A 27,504-nucleotide genomic window follows, 5' to 3' on the forward strand; every position below is an offset into this window, starting at 1 on the left:
ACCATGCAGAATTATGACCTGTCTATGACCACTCTTTGCCTTCTGTGGGCAAACCAGTTCTGGATCCACAAAGCAATGTCCCCTTGGATCCCATTCCTCCTTACTTTCTCAATAAGACTTGCGTTGGGTACCTTATCAAATGCTTTGCTGAAATCCATATACACTACATCTACTGCTCTATCTTCATCAATCATCCTCAAAAAATTCAATCAGGTTCGTAAGGCAGGACCTGCCTTTGACAAAGCCATGCTGAGTATTCCTAATGATATTATACTTCTGCAAATGTTCATAAATCCTGCCTCTTAGTATCTTCTCCATCAGCTTACCAACCACTGAAGTAAGACTCACTGGTCTATAATTTCCTGGGCTATCTTTACTCCCTTTCTTGAATAAGGGAACGACATCTGTAACCCTTCAATCCTCCAGAACCTCTCCTGTCCCCACTGATGATGCAAAGATCATCGCCAGAGGCTCAGCAGTCTCCTCCCTCATTTCCCACAGTAGCCTGGGGTACACCTCGTCTGGTCCTGGTGACTTGTCTAACTTGATGTTTTCCAAAAGCTCAAGCACATCATCTTCCTTAATATCTACATGCTCAAGCTTTTCAGTCCACTGTAAGTCATCCCTACAATCACCAAGATACTTTTCGGTAGTGAATACTGAAGCAAAATATTCATTATGTATTTCTGCTATTTCCGCCGGTTCCATATATCATCTATAAATTTGCTGATGGCACCACTGTTGTTGACAGAAACTCTGATAAGGTTTACGGGATTGAGATGGATCATAAACATAAGCAAATCTGCAGATGCTGGAAATCCAAAGCAACACACATGAGATGCTGCAGGAACTCAGCAGGCCAGGCAGCATCTATGCAAATGAATAAGTAGTCGACATTTCAGGCCGAGACCCTTCTTCAGGATTGGAAAGGAAGGGGGAAGATGCCAGAATGTAAAGGTGGGTGGAGGGAAAGGAGAGTAGCTGGAAGGTGATAGGTAAAGCAGGTGAGAAGAGATATGTGGCCAGAGTGGGGAATAGAAGAAGAGGGGTGGGGAGGAGGGAATTTTTTTTAACTGGAAGGAGAAAACGATGTTCATTGCGTCAGTTTGGAGACTACCCAGAGGGAAAATGAAGTGCTGCTCTTCCACCCTAAGGGTGGCCTTACCTTGGCACATGGACTGACATATCGGAATGGGAATGGAAATTGGAATTAAAATGTTTGACCACCAGGGAGTTCCTCTTTTGGTGGATGGAGCTGTGGTGCTTGATCAAGTGGTCCCCCAAATTTTGATGGATCTCAACCGATGTAAAAGAGGTTGCACCGGATACATAAACCTAACAGATTTGCAGGTGAAGTGTTGCCTCACCCGGAAGGGTGATGAGGGATGAGGTGTATGGGCAGGCATAGCACTTTGGCTGCTTGCAGGGTTTAGTGCTGAAAGGGAGATTAGTGGGGAGGGATGCACGGATGAGTGAATCTTGGAGGGAGCAGTCCCTGCAGAGAGCTGGGGGGAGGGAGAGGCGGAGTGCTAAATGTATGTTTGGTTGCAGGAACCAAGTCATCAGAGATGTCCTCCTCCTTCAAAGGATGGAGTATCCTTTCCTCCACCATTGATGCTGCCCTCACCCACATCTTTGTCATTTCCTGAAAATTTGCGCTCACCCCATCTTCCTGCCATTTTAACAGTGATAGTGTTCTTCTTTTCCTTATTTACCACCCCGTGAACCTCAGCATCCAACACACTATCCTCAGCAACTTCCGCCTTTGCCAAAGGGACCCTACCACTAAACATAGCTTGACTCCCCCCTCCCACATTCCGCAGGAATTGCTCCCTCCATGATTCCCTTGTCCAATTATCCCTATCCACTGATCTCCCTGCAAGCACTTATCACTGCAAGTGGCCTAAGTGCTACACTTGCCCAGAGATCTCACCTCCATTCAGGGCCTCAAACAATCCTTCCAGGTGAGGCGACACTTCACCTGCAAATTTGCTGGGATTGTCAATTGTGTCCAGTGCTTCTGATGCAGCCTCTACATTGCTGAGATCCGTTGTAAATTGGGGAACCACTTCATCGAGCACCTCTGCACCATCTGCGACAATCGGGATTTCCCAGTGGCCACCATTTTATTCCAGTTCCCATTCTAGTTCCAACCTGTCGATTCATGGCCTCCTCTTGTGCCAAGATGAGGCCACTCTCATGGTGGTGGAGGAGCAGCACCTTATATTCCATCTGGGTACCCTCCAATCTGATGGCATGAATATTGATTTTTCCTTCTGGTGAACAAAGTACACCTCACTTTCCTCTATTCCCCACTCTGACCTTTTACTATTTCTCACCTGCCTATTACTTCCCCCGGGTTCCGTCTTTTCTATTATCCACTCTCCTCCTCCCCTCTCCTACCAGATTCTTTCTTCTCTTTTCCAGCCCTTGACCTTTCCCACCCACCTGACTTCACCTATCAGCTTCTAGCTAGCCTCTCTTTCTCCCCGCCCCCCCCCCCCCACCACCGCCCCACCTTTTAATTCAGGCATTTCTCCCCTTCTGTCTCTTGGCATGAAATGTCAACTACTTAACTTTCTCCATCGATACTGCCAGACCTGCTGAGATCCTCCAGCATTTTTAGTGTGCTGCTTTGAGTGAGATAGATCAGCTGGTTGAGTGGTGTCGCAGGAACAACCTCATATTCAATGTCAGAAAGACCAAGAAGTTGATGGTAGACTTATAAAAGGGGAAGTCAGGAGAATACATAACAATCCTCATTAACAGATCAGTGGGTGTCAGTACTGTATCTCAGATGATCTGTCCTGGTCCTAATACATTTATGCAGTCACAAAGAAGAAATGGCAGTAGCTCTACTTGATTAGGAATCTGTGGAGATTTGGTCTGTCACTGAAGACTCTTGCAAATTTCTAAAGACGTACAGTGGAGAGCATTCTGACTTAGTTGCATTATAACCTTGCTTGGAAGCTCCAGTGCGTGGGATTGCAAGAGGCTGCAGAGGGTTGTAGAGTTCCATCACAGGCACAAACTTCCCTGCTATTGACGACATCTCTAGAGGCAGTGCTTCAAGAATGCAGCATTAGTTTGAGACCCTCACCATCTGGGCAACCCCAATTACTACCACTGAAGTGGAAACACAGGAGCCTGAAGACGCACACTCAACATTTTAAGTGAAGCTTCTTCCCTCTGCCATCAGATTTCTGAACAGTTCATGGACCCCCATGAACATTTACTTATTATGCATCGTTAGCACTATTTTTTGAAACTGATAGTAATCTTTATGCACTGTACTGCTGCTGCAAAACCATAAATTTTATGATATATGCCAGTGATAATAAACCTGATTCTCATTCTCAGAAGTTTTGTAGAGAAAGAAACAAAATAAATAAGCACAATTTTTTCCTTCGCATGCACAATTGCTGCGGCTTCATGTTACGGAAATTCCGTTTGCTCGGAATGCAACTCCCCTGTGATGCAGGGTTGTTTGTACATTTTATGTTTCTAAAGAGCTCCCTCTGGTGTCTCTTTACAAAACTAGACAAAAACAAGAAAGACGAGGAAATCTGCAGATGCTGGAATTTCAAGCAACAGACATAAAAAATGCTGGTGAACGCAGCAGGCCAGGCAGCATCTATAGGAAGAGGTACAGTCGACGTTTTGGGCCGAGACCCTTCGTCAGGACTAACTGAAAGAAGAGATAGTAAGAGATGTGAAAGTGGGAGGGGGAGGGGGAGATTCGAAATGATAGGAGAAGACAGGAGGGGGAGGGATGGAGCTAAGAGCTGGTAAGTTGATTGGCAAAAGGGATATGAGAGGATCATGGGACAGAAGGCCTAGGGAGAAAGAAAGGGGGAGGGTCAAGCCCGGAGGATGTGCAAGGAGTATAGTGAGAGGGAGAGAGGTATAATAATAATAATAATAAATAAATAAACAAACAAACAAACAATAGATGGGGTACGAAGGGGAGCTGGGGCATTAACGGAAGTTAGAGAAGTCAATGTTCATGCCATCAGGTTGGAGCCTACCCAAACGGAATATAAGGTGTTGTTCCTCCAACCTGAGTGTGGCTTCATCTTGACAGTACAGGAGGCCGTGGATAGACATATCAGAATGGGAATGGGACGTGGAATTAAAATATGTGGCCACTGGGAGATCCTGCTTTCTCTGGTGGACAGAGCGTAGGTATTCAGCAAAGCGGTCTCCCAGCCTGCGTCGGGTCTCGCCAATATATAGAAGGCCGCATTGGGAGCACTGGACGCAGTATATCACCCCAGCCAACTCACAGGTGAAGTGTTGCCTCACCTGGAAGGACTGTCTGGGGCCCTGAATGGTGGTGAGGGAGGAAGTGTAAGGGCATGTGTAGCACTTGTTCCGCTTACGAGGATAAGTGCCAGGAGGGAGATCAGTGGGAAGGGATGGGGGGGGGGAACGAATGGACAAGGAAGTTGCGTAGGGAGCGATCCCTGCGGAAAGCAGAAAGTGGGGGAGGGAAAGATGTGCTTAGTGGTGGGATCCTGTTGGAGGTGGCGGAAGTTACGGAGAGTTATATGTTAGACCCGGAGGCTGGTGGGGTGGTAGGTGAGGACAAGGGGAACCCTATTCCTAGTGGGGTGGCGGGAGGATGGGGTGAGAGCCGATGTGCATGAAATGGGAGAGATGCGTTTAAGAGCAGAGTTGATGGTGGAGGAAGGGAAGAAAGGAGGACATCTGCTTCATCCTGGAACGAAAAGCCTCATCCTAAGAGCAGATGTGGCGGAGACGGAGGAATTGAGTGAAGGGGATGGCATTTTTGCAAGAGACAGGGTGGGAAGAGGAATAGTCCAGGAAGCTGTGAGAGTCCGTAGACTTATAGTAGACATCAGTAGATAAGCTGTCTCCAGAGATAGATGCTGAGAACATGAAAGATGCTGAGAATAATCAGAAGCATGTGGTATTTCAACACATTTCAAAGCTCTGCCATGATCTTCTTGTGGTTGCTCCTGACTCTTACTACTACGAAATAGCTCTGTACGTTAGATTTTGTATGGATGCACTTACTACGTGACTTAAACAGTGGAGGCCAAGTGCTCATTGAACCAATGTGCAAACTCCACAAAAATGGATCCGAGGTCAGGGTTGAATCCTGGGGTTAAGCATCTACCCCAATGAGCTTTACAACCAACAAGTAAATGTCTAACGTGACACACTTTCTGACAACCCCAAAGTCAATGGTTGCCTCACTTTGTGAGTTCTCCAGCTGTTTGGAAGCTTCTGGTGCAGCAAAAATCAAAGAATGATTGTACAGCAGAAAGCCATTCTTCTTGTGTCAGTGCCAGCAATCTACCAATGCAATTCTCTATTTCCATTCACCATTTCTCTATTGTTTTAATTACTTTTTGACCATACACGTATCCAGTTCCCTCATTAAAATGCAATGATATCAACCCATACTTCACCTGCATTCTGGATTTTAGCCACAATCTGCATTTAAAGTTTTGCCTCACTCCACTCTTAATTCTTTCTGTTCCTTTCATTTATTTTATTTTATTGCTTTGACCTCTGGTTCTCAACCCTTCTGACAAAAGGAACAGTTTTCCACTATTCACTTTGTCCAGATCTCTCATCATTTTATATATTTCTACCAAATTTCTGTTTCTCCATACATGCTGCCTGACCTGATGATTTCCTTCAGCATTTGTGTGGGTTACTCTGGATTTCCAGCATCTGCAGAATCTTTTGTGTGTTTTGTATTTCTCTGATCCTTTATATGTCTTCCATCCATTTAACTGTACACTCTCATCCCAGGAATCATTCTTGATATTTTCACCCCTCATGCCACGAGGTGTCAGAAATGAGCTGCTTGCCATGGAATATGACCTTTGCTTTTAACCACATTATTTGTTATGGAGTCATGGAAGGATTTAGCATGGAAATAGGATAAATGTCTGTGTTGACTGTCATGTCTACCATCAATTGCCCAGTTACAATAATTCACATTAATGCTTTTTTATTATTCTCCAACTTTTGTATAAACTCCCTGAGATTCTCCCTCTTAGCAGTGGACTGGGAGTAATCTACATTCGCCAATTAACCTATCTCCTGCATGCATTTGGGATATAGGAAGAAATTGAAACACTTGAAAGAAACCCATGCTTCAAAGGGAGAGTGTGCAGTGGGTGAATTCCATTGTTGTGTATGGTGGTGCACTTGGTGGTATGTTACTATCATTCGTGATGGTTGTTGCTTCAGCACTTGCCACCTGTCAGCCAGTTTTAACTAACTGAGTTCAAACTTGTTGAATTAATTGGTGTATTTGAGGTTAGTCTAATCTGGTTTAAAAGGATTGGGAAATCTGCATTTTTTTTTTGCTGCCTTGCAGGTTTCATGCGGTATCCATTCGTGTGGCATGCTAGTCAAGGTTCAGAGTTTAGCAAATGTTCTGGTATTTTAGTGGATGGCCAAGGGTGATAGTCTTAGAGCAAGCTTGCACTGTCTACTTTGTCAGAATAGGAAAAAAAATGCTTTGCTTAAGTTTGTAAAGTTATATTCAATGCAGTAACAAATGCAAGAAATAATAGAAGTTTTACGCTGATGTATTTACAATTATATTTGCATCCCACAAAGAAATTGTATTGCTGCCTGATTATTGATCTTGGGTAAAATTGTGCATGAAATTAATTCTTGTGTATGGTGAATGAGGGAGTGAGCTTCTTCAAATTGAGAAACAGTGTGAGGGGAGGGAGGTGTATTAATCAGCCACATTTGTACAGAGGTGCATCGAATGTTGCTTATGCTTTCCAGACATTGTCATGCAGTTCAAGTTATGGACAATTTAATTCACTTTGAATTAAAAAGAGATTGAATATGTATGAATGAATTAAACTGAGTTTAAGTTGAATATTATGGCTTCCCCCCCAGACCGATGCCAGCTCTGGCTTTGTATCGTCTGCAGTTCAAACAACAAATTAGGCATTTAACTACTCAAAAATTTGTTTCTTAATACGCTAGTGTTTTTGAATTCTCTCTAAACCTTGCACTAGATTGTATTGATTCGCATCAAGATCTGGGGTCCTTCCCAAAGATGATGTTTATTGGTCTGTGCCTTAGTATAAGGACAAACTTTCATTAGCAAACAATGAGGCTGGTTGAGTAATTTCTTTCTTTTCTTTCTTTTTAAATCTTTTTATTGAATAAGTATACAAAGGGTAAACCATAAAGGCACTAATACACTGTTAGAAATTACAGGAGATATTAATACAGAAGAAAAAATTGATACAAACAGTGCAATTTAAACATAAAATAATATGGTAAAATAATAGTATACTAATTTTTATATATATATATATCAATAGAGAAAAGGAAAAAAAACCCCAAAAAAAAACCCACCGTGCAACTAAACTAAAAGCAAAGCAAAGCAATGGGCTAACTTGGAAACAGGTAGAGTTAAAGAACTTAAAATCACGTCCTCAAACCCGACCTCCATTAAAAACAATTAAAAAAAAGGCAAGAAGGGAATATAAATATGGAACAAAAGAGAAAAAAAATTACATTAAATGAAAATATTGAATAAAAGATCTCCAGGTCTGTTCAAATTTAAGTGAGGAATCATAAAGATTACTTCTAATTTTCTCCAAATTTAAGCATAATATCATCTGGGAAAACCAAAAAAAGGTAGTTGGAGCATTAGGCTCTTTCCAATGTTGTAAGATACATCTTTTCGCCATTAAAGTAAGAAATGCAATCATTGAGTAATTTCTTTCTGTTATAGTCCTCACACACATTGAGGTCTTGCTGATATGAACACTTAGCCAGAAATCCACAATGATGGGATAGCTAATCATGGTAACATGCAAGTGCTTTAACTGCCTTTTTGTTCTGCATGTGATTGGTTACTTCAAAATGAAAAAGTCCCATTTTAAATTGATTTTGCTTTTGCTAAAATTAATTTAGAAACTATTTTAGAAGAAGTGAACATTATGAAATTTGTTCAACAGCAGTTTTTAAAGTAAGCTCTTTGTCTACAGTATTTATGATTTTTGCAAAATTAGTTTTTGGTATTGATTGTGTTGTATGGTTAATTCTAATGAGTTTTTTGTGAAGTAATAGGGGATGACTAAATATGAATCGGTCAGGAGGTAGCTAGTTGGTCAAATTACTTCTGGCTGATTATGAATGTGATTTGCAGAATCTCCTTTCTCAGTTATAAATTGGTGCTCCTAAGAAAATGGTTGATTACTTTCTTTGCTGCATATTATATCTTCTGTTTTTTCAGAAATAAATGGTGCACATTAGATCTTTAAAAGGTAATTTTTATATTGATATTATAAATGAATGTTGTTCTTTTCCTTTTTGGCGAGGAGAAGTAAATGTGCATTTTAAATCCAAATCTTAATGATGCAGACTATATTAAATTACACCTCTGAAAAGATCCTAGTGATGAGTGTTATTAGAGAACTTATTCAATATTTAAAATGAATATATTTATTGGACAAATATAAATCAAGCAGGTAATATACTCTATTTATATTAAACTGAAGTTAAAACTGCAGAATTCTTACCTTCTATCCGCTTGGCTTTAACTTAATGGGCAAGTGAAGGAGAATTGTGCCCGTTTTCAACATTTCTCTTGCAACTTTTAGTTACTTACAGAAACATCTCTCTACCATATGTTTCCATTCTTTTACCTTCCAACAGTTAGTTGATCTTGTTTTTCTTTGTGAAACAGCTTCAAATAGATTACATTGAAGCATCTACGTACATTTACATTGCCTATTTTTCTTAAGTTTTGTTTTCATGTGTGAATTTCCATTTTTTTCATGTAAGCATTCTCGCTGTGATTTCTCTCTGCCCATTCTCCTCCTATCTGGGTTTTGCTCATAGAATTAGGGAAATTTGTTATGTGTAAGCTTTCAGAAGTGACCTAGATTTTAAAATATAACAAGTCATTTGGCTTATTGTTCTATTGATGGGCTTTGCTGCCAAAATAGTCACATGGTGGAGGTGCCTACCAGGAAATAGGCGAAAACTCCAAGAAGTTGTTTACAAAGGCCCTTACTGAAGGTCAGAAACGAGTGTCATCCAGTGTAGAAAAACTCACACTCAATCCTCTCAGACTAATTCTTTGTGCCTCTTCGCAATGCTGATCAACTTTGGAATCCATTGCTTATGTAAGCTTTTTTTTTCTTCCGGATGGTTGTGAAAAAACTGACAAAACAGTCTAAAGAAGTGGTAGTTGTTATTGCTACAAACACTATTATTGCTACCCTGTGATTATGAAGCCTGACCTTGGAACCTTGCTATTTGGATCGAACCTAAAGACACCCAGGTTCAGGTTGGTTTAGATTGAGAGTATATCCTACTGCAACATTCAGAATTGGATCGATCTGGCTGTAGTGTGCCGATTTGTTTTAGTATTATTTATATGTTAGGATGATTTGCTTAATGTAGACTCATTATGAATACCATGTTAAGATTGTTTTATTTATGGTGAGAATCAAGGCTGGAAAAATTTATAAATGTTTAGGTATTAAGTTTTTGGTGGGGTCATTATGATGAGGTTACGGTTAGCATATAACTCTTCCCCACAATCTATCTAGAAGTTCCCTACATTTTTTTAAACTGTCTGATTGATACATTTGGTATTTTTAAAAACTGTATTTCACAAATATATCTACCTATCTGTTGTGCTTTTGTACTATGTGTACATTTTCACTGGAAGGCTACTGTCAGCTGCTTGGGCTTGGATTTGCATTTTTGGTTGAATTTTCATTGTGTCATTGTAATGCCTGTTTTTCAGAAGGCATCAATGAAAGACTGTTCTTTAGATTTTTGTGGTTTCAACTGGTGCTTAAGTTGCAAGAACCAGTTTCATTTGGAAAACAAAAGTTTAAAAAATTCAAGTGCTTAAGTCTGAAATAAAACTAGAAAATTCTGGAACATGTTTCCAGTAAGATGGCATCTACAGTGTAGGATACAAAGTTGATGTTCCCAGTTTAGACGTAGGGTCATTAATTCGAAATGTTAACAATTGTTTCTCTTTCAACAGATGTTGCCTTACTTGTACATTTACAGCATTTAAAAAAGAAATTATTTTGAAAGCTTGAGATATATTTTGTACACATCATTGATAATTAAGCTTTAAAATTTCTATACTGGGCAGCAGTATTTTTATAATAATCATTTTCTCATTAATTATCTCAAGTTTTGTTCATTGTTTTTGAGGAACTGATGTTAAATCTTTGTGGCATCAGAGAAAAATGGTTGGGGGAAAGATTGCAAAGCAGAGTTACTGGATCGAACCAAAAAACAATGCTAGAAGAACTCAGTGGGATCAAACAGGATCTGTGGAGGCAGTAGTTGTATGTAGGCATTTTGGACTGAGAACCTGCATGAAAGATTCCCAAATACATAGCCATGTGAAGGAGGATTGGTGAGAGGCTGTTCAGTCATAGGTGGAGTCAGTGGGGTTTTCTGAGTTTTTCCATCTCTGCACCAGCTCTTTTCAAGATGTGGCCTTCTGCTGTAAACTTCTGAAATGTCCTCCTTGCAGAAGCATGTCTTCCCCTCTGCCATAGTTGCTATATTTCCTCCACTTCCTGCTCATCTATCTTAATCTTCCCTCCTACACCCCTCCTCGTTCTTTCTTCGGTCAGAACAGCAATAGGAACCAGAGGCGAAAATCTGGTAATAAACAGCAATAGAATGCCCACCAATTTTCACATCTAATTAAGTCAATCTCTACAACTTCTGTCAGCTTTCATCTGATACTGTTACCAGTCACGTTTTCTCTTTTCCCTCCATGCTCCTACTTTTTGCGAGAACTGTTTTCTTTGGCATTCCCTTGGCTACTGGGATGCTGATCGCTTCCCATCCAATCCTCCCCATCTCCTGGCACTTTCCCCTCTAACCAAAGGAGGTGTAATACCTGTCCCTTCACCTGTGCACTATTCACCATTCAAGGACGTAAATAGCTCCTCCAGTTGAGGCAGAGTTTCACGTGCACCTCTTCTGCATTTGGTGTTTGCAGTGTGACTTCTTTATACAGGTCCACAATCCCTTATCCAAAATCCTTGGGGCCAGTTGCATTTCAGAATTCAGAATTTTTCGGATTTCAGAATCCACCCTGATTGGTTCCAGGACCCCCCGCCGATACCAAAAAACACGGATGCTGAAGTCCCTTATTTAACCCGTCTCAGTGCAATGTCCCTTAGGACCAAGCGGAGCTCTGGACTTACACACATCCTCCCGTATACTTTAAATCATCTCGAGATTACTTATAATACCTCATACAATGTAAGTGCTTTGTAAATAGTTGTTATACTGTATTGTTTAGGGAATAATGACAAGAAAAATGCATTCAATAAAACATAAAAATATACAGCTTCAAACGAACTGAATCGAACACATGGTAAATGACTTATTGGAATAAATGTAGAACGTCACTGTCACTATAAACTTCAGTAACTTGTCTTTCTGTTTCTTTAAACCATATACAGTGGTAGTTCCAACACCATATTCTTCAATAAGATGCCACACAGATATGCCACGATCAAGCTTCTGCAATAATTTCACTTTCTGCGTTATTGATAATGATAGATGTTTCCTTCTCTTTTTCTCATTGTTACCCATAAGGGGTATCTGCAGCTCTTTTTGACATTTTCACAGTGAAATTAAACACAGTCAACAGTGAAACCAAAATATCAGCGCACAGCAAATGCACGTGTAACCAGTACAAGCGCTGAGCCACAACTGACATCTGGAGGCCTCTGCTCGTGCTGCCACATCACACCTGAGTGACATCAGCTGTTGGTGAAAAAATTTTCGGTTTTCAGAGCTTTTTGGATTTCAGAATTTTGGATAAAGGATTGTGGACCTGTATTTGTGAAACCGAGCCTTGATGAGCTGGCTATTTTCTCGAGCACTTACACTCTCGGCAACTGCAATCTCAACCTTCTAGTTGTATGTTATTTTAGCTCTCTTTCCAAAGCCCACATTGTTCTTTCAGTCCTTGGACATTGCTACAGAGAAGCTAAACTCAAGTAGCAAGAACACAATGTTGTATTCCACTTGGATAGCTTACAACCCAAAGGCAAGAGCATTGAATTTTCCAGTTTAGGGTAACCCACACTCCTCATGCTGCCCTCCCACACATATTTACATGTCTTCTTAGTTTTCTTCACACTCTGCTCATCTCTCCCATCCTGTTCCCTCAGCGGGTTTCACTTGCCCATCAGTCCTTCCCCATCTGCCTCCACCTATCACCTACTAGCCTCATAACATCCCCACCTTGCCCCACATATCACCTTTTGGCCTTTGTCCTACTCCCCTTTGCACTGCTGTTTACTGGCAATCTTTCTTGTTCCCTCATGTTCCCTATCCTGCTGACGCGAAACATCTTTTGCCTTCACAGATGCCAAGTTCTTGCAGCATTTTGTGATGGGTTCCAGCATTTTCAGTCTGTTTTGTCTGAAGGTACTTGATGGGTTGGGTTTGTTTTCTTGGAATAGAGGGGGCTAAATGAGGCCAGAATGATGTGTTGAAAGAAAAAAGGACCATGGACAGGGTAATGGTCAGAAACTTCCCCATTTCAAAGGCATAAAAAGCAAGAGGGCATATGTTTATATTAAAGGACAGAGGATGATGAGGGGAATCAGAGGACAAATTGGAATCTGGAATCCACTGCCTGAAGGGTTGGGGTGTAGTCACTCAAAAACATCTATAGTTGTACCATGGAAAGCATTCTGACAGGCTGCATCACTGTCTGGTATGGGGTGGGGGGGGGGGGGCTACTGCACAGGAACAAAAGAAGCTGCAGAAGGTTGTAAATCTAGTCAGCTCCATCTTGGGTACTGGCCTACAAAGTACCCAGGACATCTTTAGGGAGCGGTGTCTCAGAAAGACAGTGTCCATTATTAAGGACTTCCAGCACCCAGGGCATGCCCTTTTAAACATAGAAACATAGAAAATAGGTGCAGGAGTAAGCCATTCGGCCCTTCGAGCCTGCACCGCCATTTATTATGATCATGGCTGATCTTCCAACTCAGAACCCCGCCCCAGCCTTCCCTCCATACCCCCTGACCCCCATAGCCACAAGGGCCATATCTAACTCCCTCTTAAATATAGCCAATGAACTGGCCTCAACTGTTTCCTGTGGCAGAGAATTCCACAGATTCACCACTCTCTGTGTGAAGAAGTTTTTCCCGATCTCAGTCCTAAAAGGTTTCCCCTCTATCCTCAAACTGTGGCCCCTCGTTCTGGACTTCCCCAACATCGGGAACAATCTTCCTGCATCTAGCCTGTTCAATCCCTTTAGGATTTTATATGTTTCAATCAGATCCCCCCTCAATCTTCTAAATTCCAACGAGTACAAGCCCAGTTCATCCAGTCTTTCTTCATATGAAAGTCCTGCCATCCCAGGAATCAATCTGGTGAACCTTCTTTGTACTCCCTCTATGGCAAGGATGTCTTTCCTCAGATTAGGGGACCAAAACTGCACACAATACTCCAGGTGTGGTCTCACCAAGGCCTTGTACAACTGCAGTAGTACCTCCCTGCTCCTGTACTCGAATCCTCTCGCTATAAATGCCAGCATACCATTCGCCTTTTTCACCGCCTGCTGTACCTGCATGCCCACTTTCAATGACTGGTGTATAATGACACCCAGGTCTCGTTGCACCTCCCCTTTTCCTAATCAGCCACCATTCAGATAATAATCTGTTTTCCTATTTTTGCCACCAAAGTGGATAACTTCACGTTTATCCACATTAAATTTCTCACTGTTATCTTCAGGTAGGAGGTACAGAAGTCTGAAGGCACACACTCAGTGATTCAGGAACAGCTTCTTCCCCTCCGCCATCCAATTCCTAAATGGACATTGAATCTTTGGACACTACCTCACTTCTTAAAAAATATTCGATATTTCTGTTTTTGCACATTTAAAAAAAATATTCAATATACATAATTGATCTACTTGTTCATTTTTTAAAAATTTTATTTGTTATTTTGTTTTCTCTGCTGGATTATGTATTGCATTGAACTGCTGCTGCTAAGTTAACAAATTTCATGTCACATGCTGGTGATAATAAACCTGATTCTGATTCTGGTGGAGGAAAGTCCACTCACAAAAAATGCAGCTCGATGTGTACAAGAATTACCAAGACATAGATGCTGCAAAATGGGATTGGCATTGGTGGCTACTTAATGGTCAACAAGGACAATTTGTCATGACCAATAGACTTCAGTCCTTGTAAATAAATCCACGTGAGAGTGTTTGTTTGTGTCGGCAAGAATGATACTGAATCAGATATGAAGACAGTCCTCTCAAAATTCAGGTAGATTTAGGCAGCATGTTAGTGTAGTGGTTAGCGCATAGCTTTACAGTGCCAAGTGACTGAGTTCAATTTCCACCACACTCTGTAAGGGGTTTCTGCGTTCTCCCTGTGACCACATGGGTTTTTTCTATGTGGTCCAGTTTCTTCCGGCATTCCATAGGTGAGCCAGTTTCTAGGTTAATTGGTCACATAAGTGTAATTGGACAGCATGGGCTCGCTAGGCCGGGATGGTCCTGTTATCATGCTGTATCTCTAAATAAAATTGTAAATAAAATCAGGGAATGTCAAGGATCAGAAGAAACCTCTCAATGGTTGGAGTGGTACCTAGTGGAAGATATTACATAACACAGCCATGAAACAGTCCTTCTCAAGGTCAAAAATATGTGCTGTATAATAATGTAAATTATTCCGATGGTGTGGGGTTATCCGTTTTAAGGAGTCAAAGTAAGTTAGGCAGCATTTTTGGATTGAGAGGTTGCTGACCTTTCCACATCACTGAAGTTGAAAATCAAATGTTTGAAATTGTGATGGAGGAGGAGGGATGAAGAGAAAGGAAATGACTGTGATAGGCTGAAGACTATCACAGTGAGGATGAACAGCACATGTTCTGGTGGTCAGGGGTTGCTAAATGCAGCTAATGTGTGCTGGTTTTGAAAATGAAAAGTTAACTATTCCTTTTCCACAGTGCTGCTTGACTTGCTGTGTGTTCGCAGCTGTATCTGCTTTTTATTTTTATAATCAATATTGCTATTACTTTCTTCAGATATATTATTTTATACAGAGTGTGTAATAGTAAAAACTGGAAATAACATGTCAGGCAATATTTGTAGATTACTCAGTTTTTTCTGCCTTAATTTTCTTGGAATATAATGGCAAAAAACATATAGTTGCTGAAATGAATGTCTTTGTGGACTTTCTTTAAGTGCATCATAGAAACTTGGATTTATTTGAGTCAATCTTTGATTAAGCCGAGTCATTGTGGAAAGATATAAAGGTGGCCTTTATTCGATGCCAAGTTATATTATGTGATTCTACATTGTGTGATGTCTGCTGTTATTCTCTAAGTTAAAGCAGTGAAGCAGAAGGAAGCCTCCTGAAAGGATTTCTCAGTTTTCTTTGATAATTCACTAGTGGTGACACAACACCAAAAAAAAACAATATGATGGAGATGTATACAAATGGCTTTCCATTCATTGTCCTTTGTTTCTAGGCTGGTACCTATACTGGAAATTGAATTTCATTTGGCATTACAGTATTAAATGTTTAGCTGTTCTTGGATAAATGACTTGAATAAATATCATTTTCTACTTAAGCTTTTATTTTCTTTTTTTTTGTATACACATGCTAATGTGTTAGCTATAATGTACCAAGTGGGAGTAATAGGTTATTATTATCTTCCTTAAATTCATCATCATAAAAATTCTTATCCTTGCTACACATTGGGAGATTCTGTGTTGACCGTGCTTGTGATAAATACAATTGAAATAAGTTATGTAACGAGCATTTGTTTTCAAGAAATTTTCACAAAAAATTGAACTTCACAGCAAATTCAAACTGTTAGGTATTATCTGTGATGTGATAGCTGTTTTCAAATTTGCTGCCAGGCATTTCATATTGCAAAGTATGGCATGCGATATACAAAAGACCTGCACGTTATTCATTACAGGTCCATTATTGTGCAATAATCAGTATTTAAAATCTAATTAAAATTGTAATGTTGAATGAAACCAGAGACTTTTTACTTTCATTGTGACGCAAAGCTTAATTTCATTAAAATCAATTACAGTAATTTTCTTTTGGGCAAATAGATTCATTTACAGTACTGATATTTGAAGTTTACTTGAGTGCCTTAAAATATATATTTTTGCCTTAATTCACTTCTGTGAGCAACATTATGGTGTTGATGTCAGTGATAATAAACCTGATTCTGATTCTGAAATTATTTCAGTATTGTTGTTGCTTCAGCTGGTTGTAAGCAACTATATGGTGCTGATCATGTGAAATCTGGCATTTAATAAAGATTTTGCAGTTGAATACAATGAGCCAGATAATGCTGGACTCTGTTCATGCATCCATGGTCCTAACATGCTCTGAGTGCTTATGCCAGAATTAGTGGCTGTCTTATGATACACAGATCATTTCAAATCATTTTGGATAATTTACAAAGCAGAGGCCTGCAAAGACACCAACGAAGGCTATCATACAGCCAGAGAAAGGAATAAAACAGGGAATAAAACAGAGATAAAATGACAGAATATTTTTGGAGAGGACTCTGAAGAGTGGAGCTCAAGAAGTTGAGCACAATGGACTGCTTGATTGAACCAAGCTGCATTTTCATTCGTTGCCCTTTGTCAGATTATGTGTTCTTCCCTCTTTAAAATTGTGTCTCATCTTGCTGCAGTGGAGATCCCAATTTTGTCGTCAAACTAAGAATTATACTAAAGTATTCCTTTGGCTCATCATTACAACGTGGTTTTATGTTTTGTAATTCCCACGATGAAGTTAAGAATTCTGTTGACTTCTTAACCTATGTTACTTCCAACTATGTACCTTATTTGCTAGTGAACGCAGCAGGCCAGGCAGCATCTCTAGGAAGAGGTACAGTCGACGTTTCGGGCCGAGACCCTTCGTCAGGACTATCGAAGGGTCTCGGCCCGAAACGTCGACTGTACCTCTTCCTAGAGATGCTGCCTGGCCTGCTGCATTCACCAGCAACTTTGATGGGTGTTGCTTGAATTTCCAGCATCTGCAGAATTCCTTGTATGTACCCTATTTGTTATTTCTCAGCCTTCTTAGTCTATCAGTCTCCTTAACCTATAGTATCATGGAACTTATTTAGTGTTAATCTTCATATTTTCTTATTTTAAACTTGTTAGCTAGCTATCATACAGGGAAAGACTGGAGAAAAGGTACTTCTGTAAAGGATTGTTTTCAATATGCATTATAAAAGACTCTCACCACCCAGGCCATGCTCTTTTCTCACTCCTGCCATCAGGTAGAAGGTATAAGAACCTCAGGACTGATACCACCAGGTTCAAGAACAGTTACTACCCCTCAGCCATCAGGCTCTTGAACAAAAGGAGATAACTACACTCATTCTATGACCTATGGTCTCATTTTAAGGACTGTTTATCTTGTTGTTTCATGCTCTTGTTATTTGTAAATAAAAAGCAATATTTGCATTTGCACAGTTTGTTGTTCATTGATCCTGTTTACAGTTACTGTACTATAGATTTGCTTAGTATACCCGAAGGAAAAAGAATCTCAGGGTTGTATGTGATGACATGTATGTACTCTGATTAATAACTTTTACTTTGAACTTTGAGACACAAAATAACCAGTAAGTATCTTTCTCTCTGTTAATCTAGCTATTATTATAACTATCCTTTTAAAATATTTGCTGCTATGAATTTCCTGATTTGTTTCTGTTAAGTACTCCAATTGTACATTTATTTGTCCATCTCTGTTTTAAAAAAAAGAGTAAGATCCTAAAATCATGCTGGAAAACCTAAAAAGAAAAACTCATTAAGTAGCATCTTTGGTACATAACACTTGCAGTAAAACAATGAATCAGATTTTTGGGGGAAAAAAGTTACAAACCATGTTTGGTCACTCGCCATTTATATTCCAATCCTCTACTGGCCCCACATCAGGACTCCAAAGAAGACAGTTAAATTTCCCTCTGCATGGAGCCTAACTTGTGTGCAAATATAAATAATTACAGTTATTTTATTCAGCCAGTTGCTTTGTGTTCGGCATTTGCACTTTGCTAGCCTGTATTCTCAATCTGTCTTTCTGATTTCATATCCTGCCATGAAACTGGAATAAAATTCTTGACTTCCTGTATGATTAGTCTCTGGATAACACTAATGTTTTTCAACACATTTACTGAGCTGAGAAATAAAATAGTTCTGCTGACTTCAAGGGGAATATAGTAAAACTAACATGACAGAAAAAGTGTCACCACCCTATAATAAACTACAATTGGCTTTTCCCCAGCATTTGTCTGAGGTAGAATTGTGGTGGTTGGTTTATTGAAATTTTAATGATGTGGAGCTTAAATACAGTAACAAAGTTGGTAAAAAAAAAATATATTTTATAACAAAGCTTACATTGCTATTCCTTAAATAGACAAAGTTTTCAAGCATTTCACTAGGGCTCAATGTAAAATCCTTTGGATTTTTCACCTGTGTGGTGAAGGGGAAGCTGCTGCATGGGCAAAAGCTTGCTCTCCATGTCCCACTACCCCGGCTTGTGTATCACGGAGACAGCTAGAATGTAATATCCATAGTCGACCCTGACCTGTGGAGAGCCTCAATGTAAAAACGTGTTCAAACAGGAAAATGTTTTGGTTCTGTTTCCACCTCAGGAAATGGCTTTAAAATAAATGGAAGTTATGCCAACTCACTGTGGTAGTCTGGCATTTCACTGTTAGAGGAAGGGAATATGAAACAATTCCAGAAAACAGAACTGGAAAGTCATTGGTATGATTAAAAGTTTTATATAGTTTTGTTTATATTTATTGTCAGTTAATAAAATGCTTGCTTTAGAACGGTTCAACCCTTATTTTAAAAAAATTCAAAGTGATTGTGTCATGTACCTGTTGAATGATACTTAAGATGATGTATTTTAAGATTGTACAGTTACTGATATTTTGCAAAATCCTATGTGTGATATTATCTGATCCCACCCTTTCAAAGTGATTCTTGGGAAATTTACGGCCCAGATCTGTTCAAATCATCATGCCAGCACTGGTTAATAATTCCATTCACAGTGCACTTTCCACCTCTTCTTTCGCAGCTTGTATGAACTGTACATATAGGCAATGTTTAGACGAGATGAGGTTTCTACTTCTACCCTCTCGGACAAAGATTTCCAAAGCATCAACCATAGTCTTTTTGGGGAAAAGAGTCTTTATCCTAATCCTTCTCCCTTATTCATTCAGACATGTTATAATTTTATATACAGGTCCCCCCCAGGCTGAACAGTTTGCAAGCTGGAAATGTCTCCACATGGCAAAAGATGTCTGCACACTGTTGCACCTGGCAAATCCATCTCACTGTTCTCCTAAATGCTCACTTGTATCTATAGGCGATTTATAACATGGCTGTTCATAAGCTGGTAAGGACCTTTCACTCAATTAGAACTGGAAAATTAAGAAATTGCAGGTGCTGGAATTGGAGTAGCAAACAGTCTGCTGGATGAACTCAACAAATCAAGCAGCATCTGTGGGAGCAAAGGAATTATTAACGTTTAAGGTTGAACTTTTGCATTGGAACTAAGAACTGTGTACAGCACTTTAACTGATAATTTATTCATTCTAACATACACTCCCTGTTCATGTATTTTGTGGCTTGACTAATAATTTTGTGAATGTTGATCGTCATCATATTCTGCATTAGATTATTAGGGACCTCTAGTCATGCACTTCAAGGAGCAGAGTCATCTTGGGACACATTTAACAGAGTTCTGGATGAAAGGCTGCTCAACAAGATCAAGACCATGAAATATGAATCAGCATGAATAAAAGACTGGCTCAAGGACAAAACCGAGAACCTTTATAAATGGTTGGCTGTTAGTTGAGGCAGTAGTGTTCCAATATAATGGCTTGGATTTGCAAATTGCACCAAACTTGAAAGCTTGGTAAGTAGAGAAGATGATATTACAACTGGAGGAAATAGCTGGGAGTTTGGGTAAGTGAAATTTAATAAGGAACTGCGAAATGATGTACTTTGTCAGAAAGGACAATGATAACATTGATTAGATAGCATGGTTTTGAATGGTGTGCAGAAAGAAAGGGAGCTGTGTGCCTTCATGCATAAATCTTTCAAATTGACTCGATGCTGAGAAAATAGTTGGCAAACCAAATGATATCCTATCCTTTAAATAAAAGGTGTAGAGTATAAAAGAAGAAAGGTACATTACGTACAAACATGCAATTTAGGAGCCAGTGTAGAGAACTCAGTTCTTCAAGCCTATTTAATAAAGACGATAGCAGATCTGATTCTAATTTCAAATCAGCATTACGGTTTACCTGCAGAAATTTTTCTGAAGTCTCTTCAGTGAGTGATAGGTAGCTCCAAGAGAGGAAAAATGTTCACCTCATCTTAGTCTCAGATGAATCATCCCTTATTTAAGCATCATGCCCTGGTTCTAGATTTTCACACATCCTTCTGGACTTGGCATTGATTTAACAATTTCAGACAATCACATGTTCCAGCCTGATGAAGGGTCTCGGCCCAAAGTGGCCTGCTGAGTTCCTCCAGCAGTTTGTGTGTGTTGCACACATTCCAGCCTTGTAGTTCACTCTTCCACCCTTTGGTAACAGTACTGATCAGATACAGCAGGCTCTGAGCAGGGTATAGAATATCTCAAATCAAAGCTTCACCAGTGTGTAATTCTAGCAAGGAAAATCAATGCTGCAAAACGTGTACAGTGTATTCTGGTTGATTGGGACACATCTGGACCAGGAAATATTGGTCCAATTAAGCAAAGTTTTATAGAAATAGTTAAAAGGTATAAAAAAAAGACAAACTACCAATTAGCTAACATTTTATGTATTTAAATGAAATATAAAATAATTTAGAACACCATTGATACCCTCTGGAATACTATAAAATCATGTATTAGTTTTTAATGGTTATTGACGGAGCAATTCACCTGCAGTGTTCATTTGATTGACTGTAAATGAGCAAAATCAACACACACAGTACCTAGTGTAAATAATAGACTGCCTTCATGCAGACTAGACCATAAGACCTTGGAGCAGAATTAGGCCATTCGTCCCATTGCGTCTGCTCTGCCATTCAGACATGGCTGATTCTTTTTTTCCCTCTGCCTCAGCCCTACCCACCCCCCAACCTTCTCCCCGTAACGTTTGGTGCCATGCCAATCAAGAACCTATCACTCTCTGCCTTAAATGCACCCAACGACCTGGACTCCACAGCTGCCTGTGGTAACAAGTTCCACAAATTCACCACCCTCTGGCTAAAGAAAATTCTCAGCATCACTGATTTAAATGGACGCCCCTCTATCCTGAGGCTGTGCCCTCTTGTCCTAGACTCACCCACCATGGGAAACATCCTTTCCCACATCTGCTCTGTCCAGGCTTTCAGCATTTGAAAGATTTCAGTGAGATCCCTCTCATCCTTTTAAATTCCAGCGAGTACAGGCCCAGAGCCATCAAACATTCCTCCTATGATAACCCTTTCATTTCCAGAATCATCCTTGTGATCCTCCTCTGAACCCTCTCCAATGCCAGCACACCTTTTCGTAGATAAGGGGCCCAAAACTGTGCACAAAACTCAGTGTGGCCTCACCAGTGCCTTATAAAGCCTCAGCATCTCATCCCTGCTCTTGTATTCTAGATCTCTTGAAACGAATGCTAACACTGCATTTACCTTCCTCACCACTGACTTTATCTGCAAATTAACCTTTAGGGTATTCAGCACAAAGACCCCGAAGTCCCTTTGCATCTCAGGTTTTTGGATTGCCTCCTTGTTTAGAAAATAGTCTGCACATTTATTTCTTCTACCAAAGTGCATGACCATGCATTTCCCAACATTGTATTTCATTTGCAACATTCTTGCCCTGTCCTAACCTGTCTTAAGTCCTTCTGCAGCCTTCCAGTTTCCTCAACACTACCTGCCCCTCCCCCAATCTTCATATCATCAGCAAACTTGAAACAAAGCCATCTATTCCATCATCTAACTTATTGACATACAGCATAAGAAGAAGTAGTCCCAACACCGACCCCTGCGGAACACCACTCGTCACTGGCAGCCAACCAGAAAAGAGTCCTTTTATTCCCACTTGTTTTAGACTATTACATCCTCCAGATCTTCATTTTCATTGTAACATTCAAGATGATTGTTAATAACCTTCAAATTCTTCGTAATTTCTAACTTGTTGAAATTATGAAGTTGTTTCACTTTTATTCCCAGCTGTTTCTGGCATCTCCAAGCCTGAATGCTTGAAACCACAGTGGGCAAACCGGTTCCGAATTTTCTTACTGCTTACTTTCCACCAACTATCAGTGACAGAAATCACTGCTTTTTGAACACAAACATACACAACTGAGGCTATTTAAAAACTGATCGCCCTGAGCACAGTGTAGTGACTAATGGTCACAAAAGTGCACACAACTGATGCTAGTTAGAAACTGTTTGGCAACAATCCTCCCACCTAATTAAGTGGTATAGTGTCCCAAATAAATGAAGGGATTCCCATCTATTTTCATGATTAGTTTTGGTTAAGAGTTGTTCCAAAGAAGTGGCTCCTTGATTAGCTGGACTCGACTGTATTGTCTTTGTTAGATGGTTAGATTTGTCCCTCAGATCACTGTGTCTGTCTGACAGTCAGGTACCCAATTATACTGGCAACACATATCAAAGTTGCTGGTGAATGCAGCAGGCCAGGCAGCATCTCTAGGAAGAGGTACAGGCGACATTTCGGGCCAAGACCCTTCGTCAGGACTAACTGAAACTTTGATGTGTGTTGCTTGAATTTACAGCATCTGCAGAATTCCTCATGTTTACCCAATTATACTGTCCCACTTACTAGCACTTATGGTCCATTGTCTCATACAACGTAGGCCCTTTGGCTCACGATGTTGTGCCAACCTTTTAACCTATTCCAAGATTTCCCTCCCACATAGCCCTCCAGTTTTCTTTCATTCATGTGCCTATCTAAATCTCTTAAATGTTCCTAATGTATCTGCCTCTACCACAACCCCTAGCAGCACGTTTCATGCACCCACCATTCTCTGTGGATAATAAAACCTACCTCTGACATCACCCCTATACTCGCCTCCAATCACCATAAAATTATACCCTCTCATATTAGTCATTTCCACCCTGGGAAAAGGTACTGGCTGTCTACTCAATCAATTCCTCTTAGGCAATTCATACTGGTTAAAAAAAACTTCATGCTAGAAGCTGGTCTCACTCACAAAATTAGGTTTGACAGTATCAAATCAATCACCAGAAGTTTTCAGTTTGTCACATCTATTCACTGTGTTTTGAGGTAGACCTCAGTAGCTACTTCAAGAAATTAAAATAAACTTAATTTATTAATGACCTTACAAATAAACCATAAGTTGTACTGTATAGATGAAATAATTTTCAATTAAAAGCTGGTTCACTCACAGGTGTTGGGTTTTGTGGTTAAACTCATTTTTCTAGTGCATTAATAAACTTAATTACACTTAAATATATAAAGCATATACTTTATACAGGAAAAATTACAAGTTGTAAAAATGTAGAGGTTCATGAAAGATTTAGCATTGGATGAGCTGAGTAAATTAATTACAATAATTGGTAAAATTTGAAGTGTTTATGCTGAGATTACTAATGTATGCAATGGCAAAGCTATATCAGAATGTTCCCATTACAAGATTGTGAAACAATTGCATATGGAATTAAATTTTATTGTTGAATTTTCACTAGTTTATATCCAAATGTTCCTGAAGATAATCCACACTGAACCACACAACTGTAGTATGCTATTCCTAAATTTAAAGTGCGAAACACTCATGGAAGTTCTTATCCTTCACGCTAAAATTAGAAAATGAGCTTTGTTTTATGCTTATTTAGCAACTTAATTACCGTTGTTCAAATTCTTAAATAAAAGGAAGGGAGGGAACGTCGACTCAGACTATGAAAGGCCTGCATCGGGCATTTTCATGCCTTACAAGGCGCAGATTGGAAGTCTGTGGGGCGCCACTCCTCACACAGACTAGAGTAATGTGCGATTAAGTGCCTTGCTCAAGGGCACAAACACACTGCCACAGCTGAGGCTCGAACTAGCAACCTTGAGGTAACTGGCCGAACGCCTTAACCACTTGGCCACATGCCAAAACTCAGGGCTACTCAAATCATCTTCCAAGAAAATATCTGAAATCATGCACCTGTTCCACCTTTATCTTAAATATATCAGCTTTAAAGTTGTCTTAATTGCCATCTAATTCAGTTACAGTTGAAGTCAGAAGTTTACATACACCTTAGCCAAATACATTTAAACTCAGTTTTTCACAATTCCTGACATTTAATCCTAGAAAACATTCCCTGTCTTAGAACAGTTAGGATCACTACTTTATTTAAGAATGTGAAATGTCAGAATAATAGTAGAGAGAATGATTTATTTCGGCTTTTATTTCTTTCATTGCATTCCCAGTGCGTTAGAAGTTTACATACACTTTGTTAGTATTTGGTAGCATTGCCTTTAAATTGTTTAACTTGGGTCAAATGTTTTCAGTAACCTTCCACAAGCTTCTCACAGTAAGTTGCTGGAAATTTGTTCCATTCCTCCAGATAGAACTGGTGTAACTGAGTCAGGTTTGTAGGCCTCCTTGCTTGCACACGCTTTTTCAGTTCTGCTCACAAATTTTCTATCGGACTGAGCTCAGGGCTTTGTGATGGCCACTCTAATACCTTGACTTTGTTGTCCTTAAGCAATTTTGCCACAACTTTGGAGGTATGCTTGGGATCATTGCCCATTTGGAAGACCCATTTGTGACTGAGCTTTAACTTTCTGGCTGATGTCTTGAGATGTTGCTTCAATATATCCACATAATTTTCCTTCCTCATGATGCCATCTATTTTGTGAAGTGCACCAGTCCCTCCTGCAGCAAAGCACCCCCACAACATGATGCTGCCACCCCCATGCTTCACGGTTGGGATGGTGTTCTTCGGCTTGCAAGCCTCACCCTGTTTCCTCCAAACATAACAATGGTCAGTATGGCCAAACAGTTCAATTTTTGTTTCATCAGACTAGAGGATGTTTCTCCAAAAAGTAAGATCTTTGTCCCTATGTGCACTTGCAAACTGTAGTCTGGCTTTTTTATGGTGTTTTTGGAGCAGTGGCTTCTTCCTTGCTGAGCAGCCTTTCAGGTTATGTCGATATAGGACTCGTTTTACCGTGGATTTAGATACTTGTCTACCTGTTTCCTCCAGCATCTTCACAAGGTCCTTTGCTGCTGTTCTGGGATTGATTTGCACTTTTCACACCAACGTACGTTCATCTTTAGGAGACAGAATACGTCTTCTTCCTGAGCAGTATGACGGCTGCGTGGTCCCATGGTGTTTATACTTGCATACTATTGTTTGTACAGATGAATGTGGTACCTTCAGGCGTTTGGAAATTGCTCCCAAGGATGAACCAGACTTGTGGAGGTCCACAATTTTTTTTTCCTGAGGTCTTGGCTGACTTCGTTTGATTTTGTTTGTAAACTTCTGACCCACTGGAATTGTGATATAGACAATTAAAAGTGAAATAATCTGTCTGTAAACAATTGTTGGAAAAATTACTCATGTCATGCACAAAGCAGATGTCCTCTACGTCTTGCCAAAACTGTAGTTTGCTAATATGAAGTCTGTGGAGTGGTTAAACAATGAGTTTTAATGACTTCAACCGAAGTGTATGTAAACTAATGACTTCAACTGTATTTTGCACTTGATCCTTAGTTTCTTTAATTTGGTGGATAAAGTTGCTTCATTTTATCACCATGGTTTCAGTGGTTTGATTGTTTGTGATGTCAGAATGTTGTGCCAATGATTTCAGAAATTCTTCTTTTTTGAAGCTGAAAATCTACCGCAAATGTATATTTACAGTAAAGTAAGTTTATATTTGCATTAAAGTAAGTTTACCATAATTTCAGACCCAAAAAGGTAAGAACATTAATGCTGTGCACAAAAATAACTTTTTTTAAAAATGGGAAATTTTTTTTTCTTATTGCCCCTTTTCTTTCTCCACTGTCAAATAAAAATGCTTTATATTTTGGCCATGCTCAGAATTATATGAATGTTAATGATTAAGTTGATTCCTGTGTTCTCAACTTCAAGAGAACAGCCACTTCTCAGTTCTGCACCTTCCTTTGATTACCTGACCAATATTAGATTCTCACTATGAGGTTGTGAACAGAAACCTGCAGTTTCCTCCTTTTTGAGTATAATTGTTGGTATAATTGTTTAGTCTTTTGTCATTCAGCATAGAAACTGACCTTTCAGCCCACCAAGGATCTGTTTACCCTAATCCCACTTCCTCATTTTTGTCAACCAGTTCCACACCCCCCCCCAACTCCTCCTAATTCTACCACTCAGTTGCACATACTGGTGGTAAATTAACTTATTGGGAACTTATCCCCTTTATTGGGATGTGGGAAGAAATTGGAACTCCCAGAGAAAACCCATGTAGTTATATGAAGAATGATCAAACTCTACACAAACACCACCTGAGGTCAGGATTGACCTTGTGTTGCTGAAACTGTGAGGCAGCAGCTCTTAACTGTGCCTTTGTGCTTCCTGAACATATCAATATGTTTAATACTTCATGAAAATAGGTACAATTGAACAATATGGTAGTATTTAGATATAAATTGTTGTGAGGGTTTATTTTACTGCTTGTTCATTTATGTATTGTTTATGCTGGTAGTATAGTGGCAACCGTACCTGGATGTAGGAACAAGAGGTCCTGGGTTTGAATCTGGCCGGCTCTTTGCATGCTGGGTTGAGTGTCGAGCTGGTAATTCGGCCTTGTAAAACAGACAAATGCTAAAGAAATGGCAAGATTGCCACCTGATGCGACAAAGTGTGGGGAGGAACTTTACCTTACTTATGCATGGATTAACTGTTGACACTTGCTGTTTACTAGCAAAAATCAGCAATTGATTTACTATACTGTTAGAATGCTGTTAGTTAACCAAGACTAGATGGTTCCTCTCTCTTTTATATATGATTTGAAGAGGGGCTGCCTTTAGACCTCTATTGTGAGAGTACTTTTCAGAAGGCCTACCTGAGACATCAGTGCGCAAAATTCAAGTGTGTGGTATAGGGGAGATATGTTTATTCACATGGGTTGAAAGTTGGTTGGCATTCATTTCTGGAGGTATAGAATATAAGAGCAGGGATGTGATGTTGATGCTCTATAAGGCACTCATGAGACCACACTTGGCGTATTGTGTGCAGTTTTGGGCTCCTTATTTTAGAAAGGATATACTGACGTTAGAGAGGGTTCATTTACAAGAATGATTCCAGGAATGAATGGGTTACTATATGAGGAACATCTAGCAACTCTTGGGCTATATTCCCTGGAGTTCAGAAGAATGAGGGAGGGATATCATAGAAATACTCAGAATGTTAAAAGGCCTGAACAGATTAGAAATGGCAAAGTTATTTCCCATGGTAGGCTGGTCTAG

The 27,504-nt window shown here is 39.8% G+C and overlaps 1 protein-coding gene across 8 annotated transcripts in view; it reads left to right on the top strand.

Moving 5' to 3' along the window:
* apc (APC regulator of WNT signaling pathway) overlaps positions 1-27,504 on the top strand; it is a 216,515-nt gene that overhangs the window by 103,984 nt on the left and 85,027 nt on the right. The window contains exon 2 of one of the 8 annotated variants that reach the window (XM_063068653.1): positions 19,715-19,955. The exons of the other annotated variants lie outside the window; for them this stretch is intronic. The gene's annotated coding sequence lies outside the window, so the exon portion shown is untranslated. The remainder of the gene's footprint in view (positions 1-19,714; positions 19,956-27,504) is intronic. 8 annotated transcript variants of the gene reach the window in all.

This window comes from Mobula hypostoma, chromosome 16 (assembly GCF_963921235.1).
Source record: "Mobula hypostoma chromosome 16, sMobHyp1.1, whole genome shotgun sequence".
NCBI classification, from domain to species: domain Eukaryota; kingdom Metazoa; phylum Chordata; class Chondrichthyes; order Myliobatiformes; family Myliobatidae; genus Mobula; species Mobula hypostoma.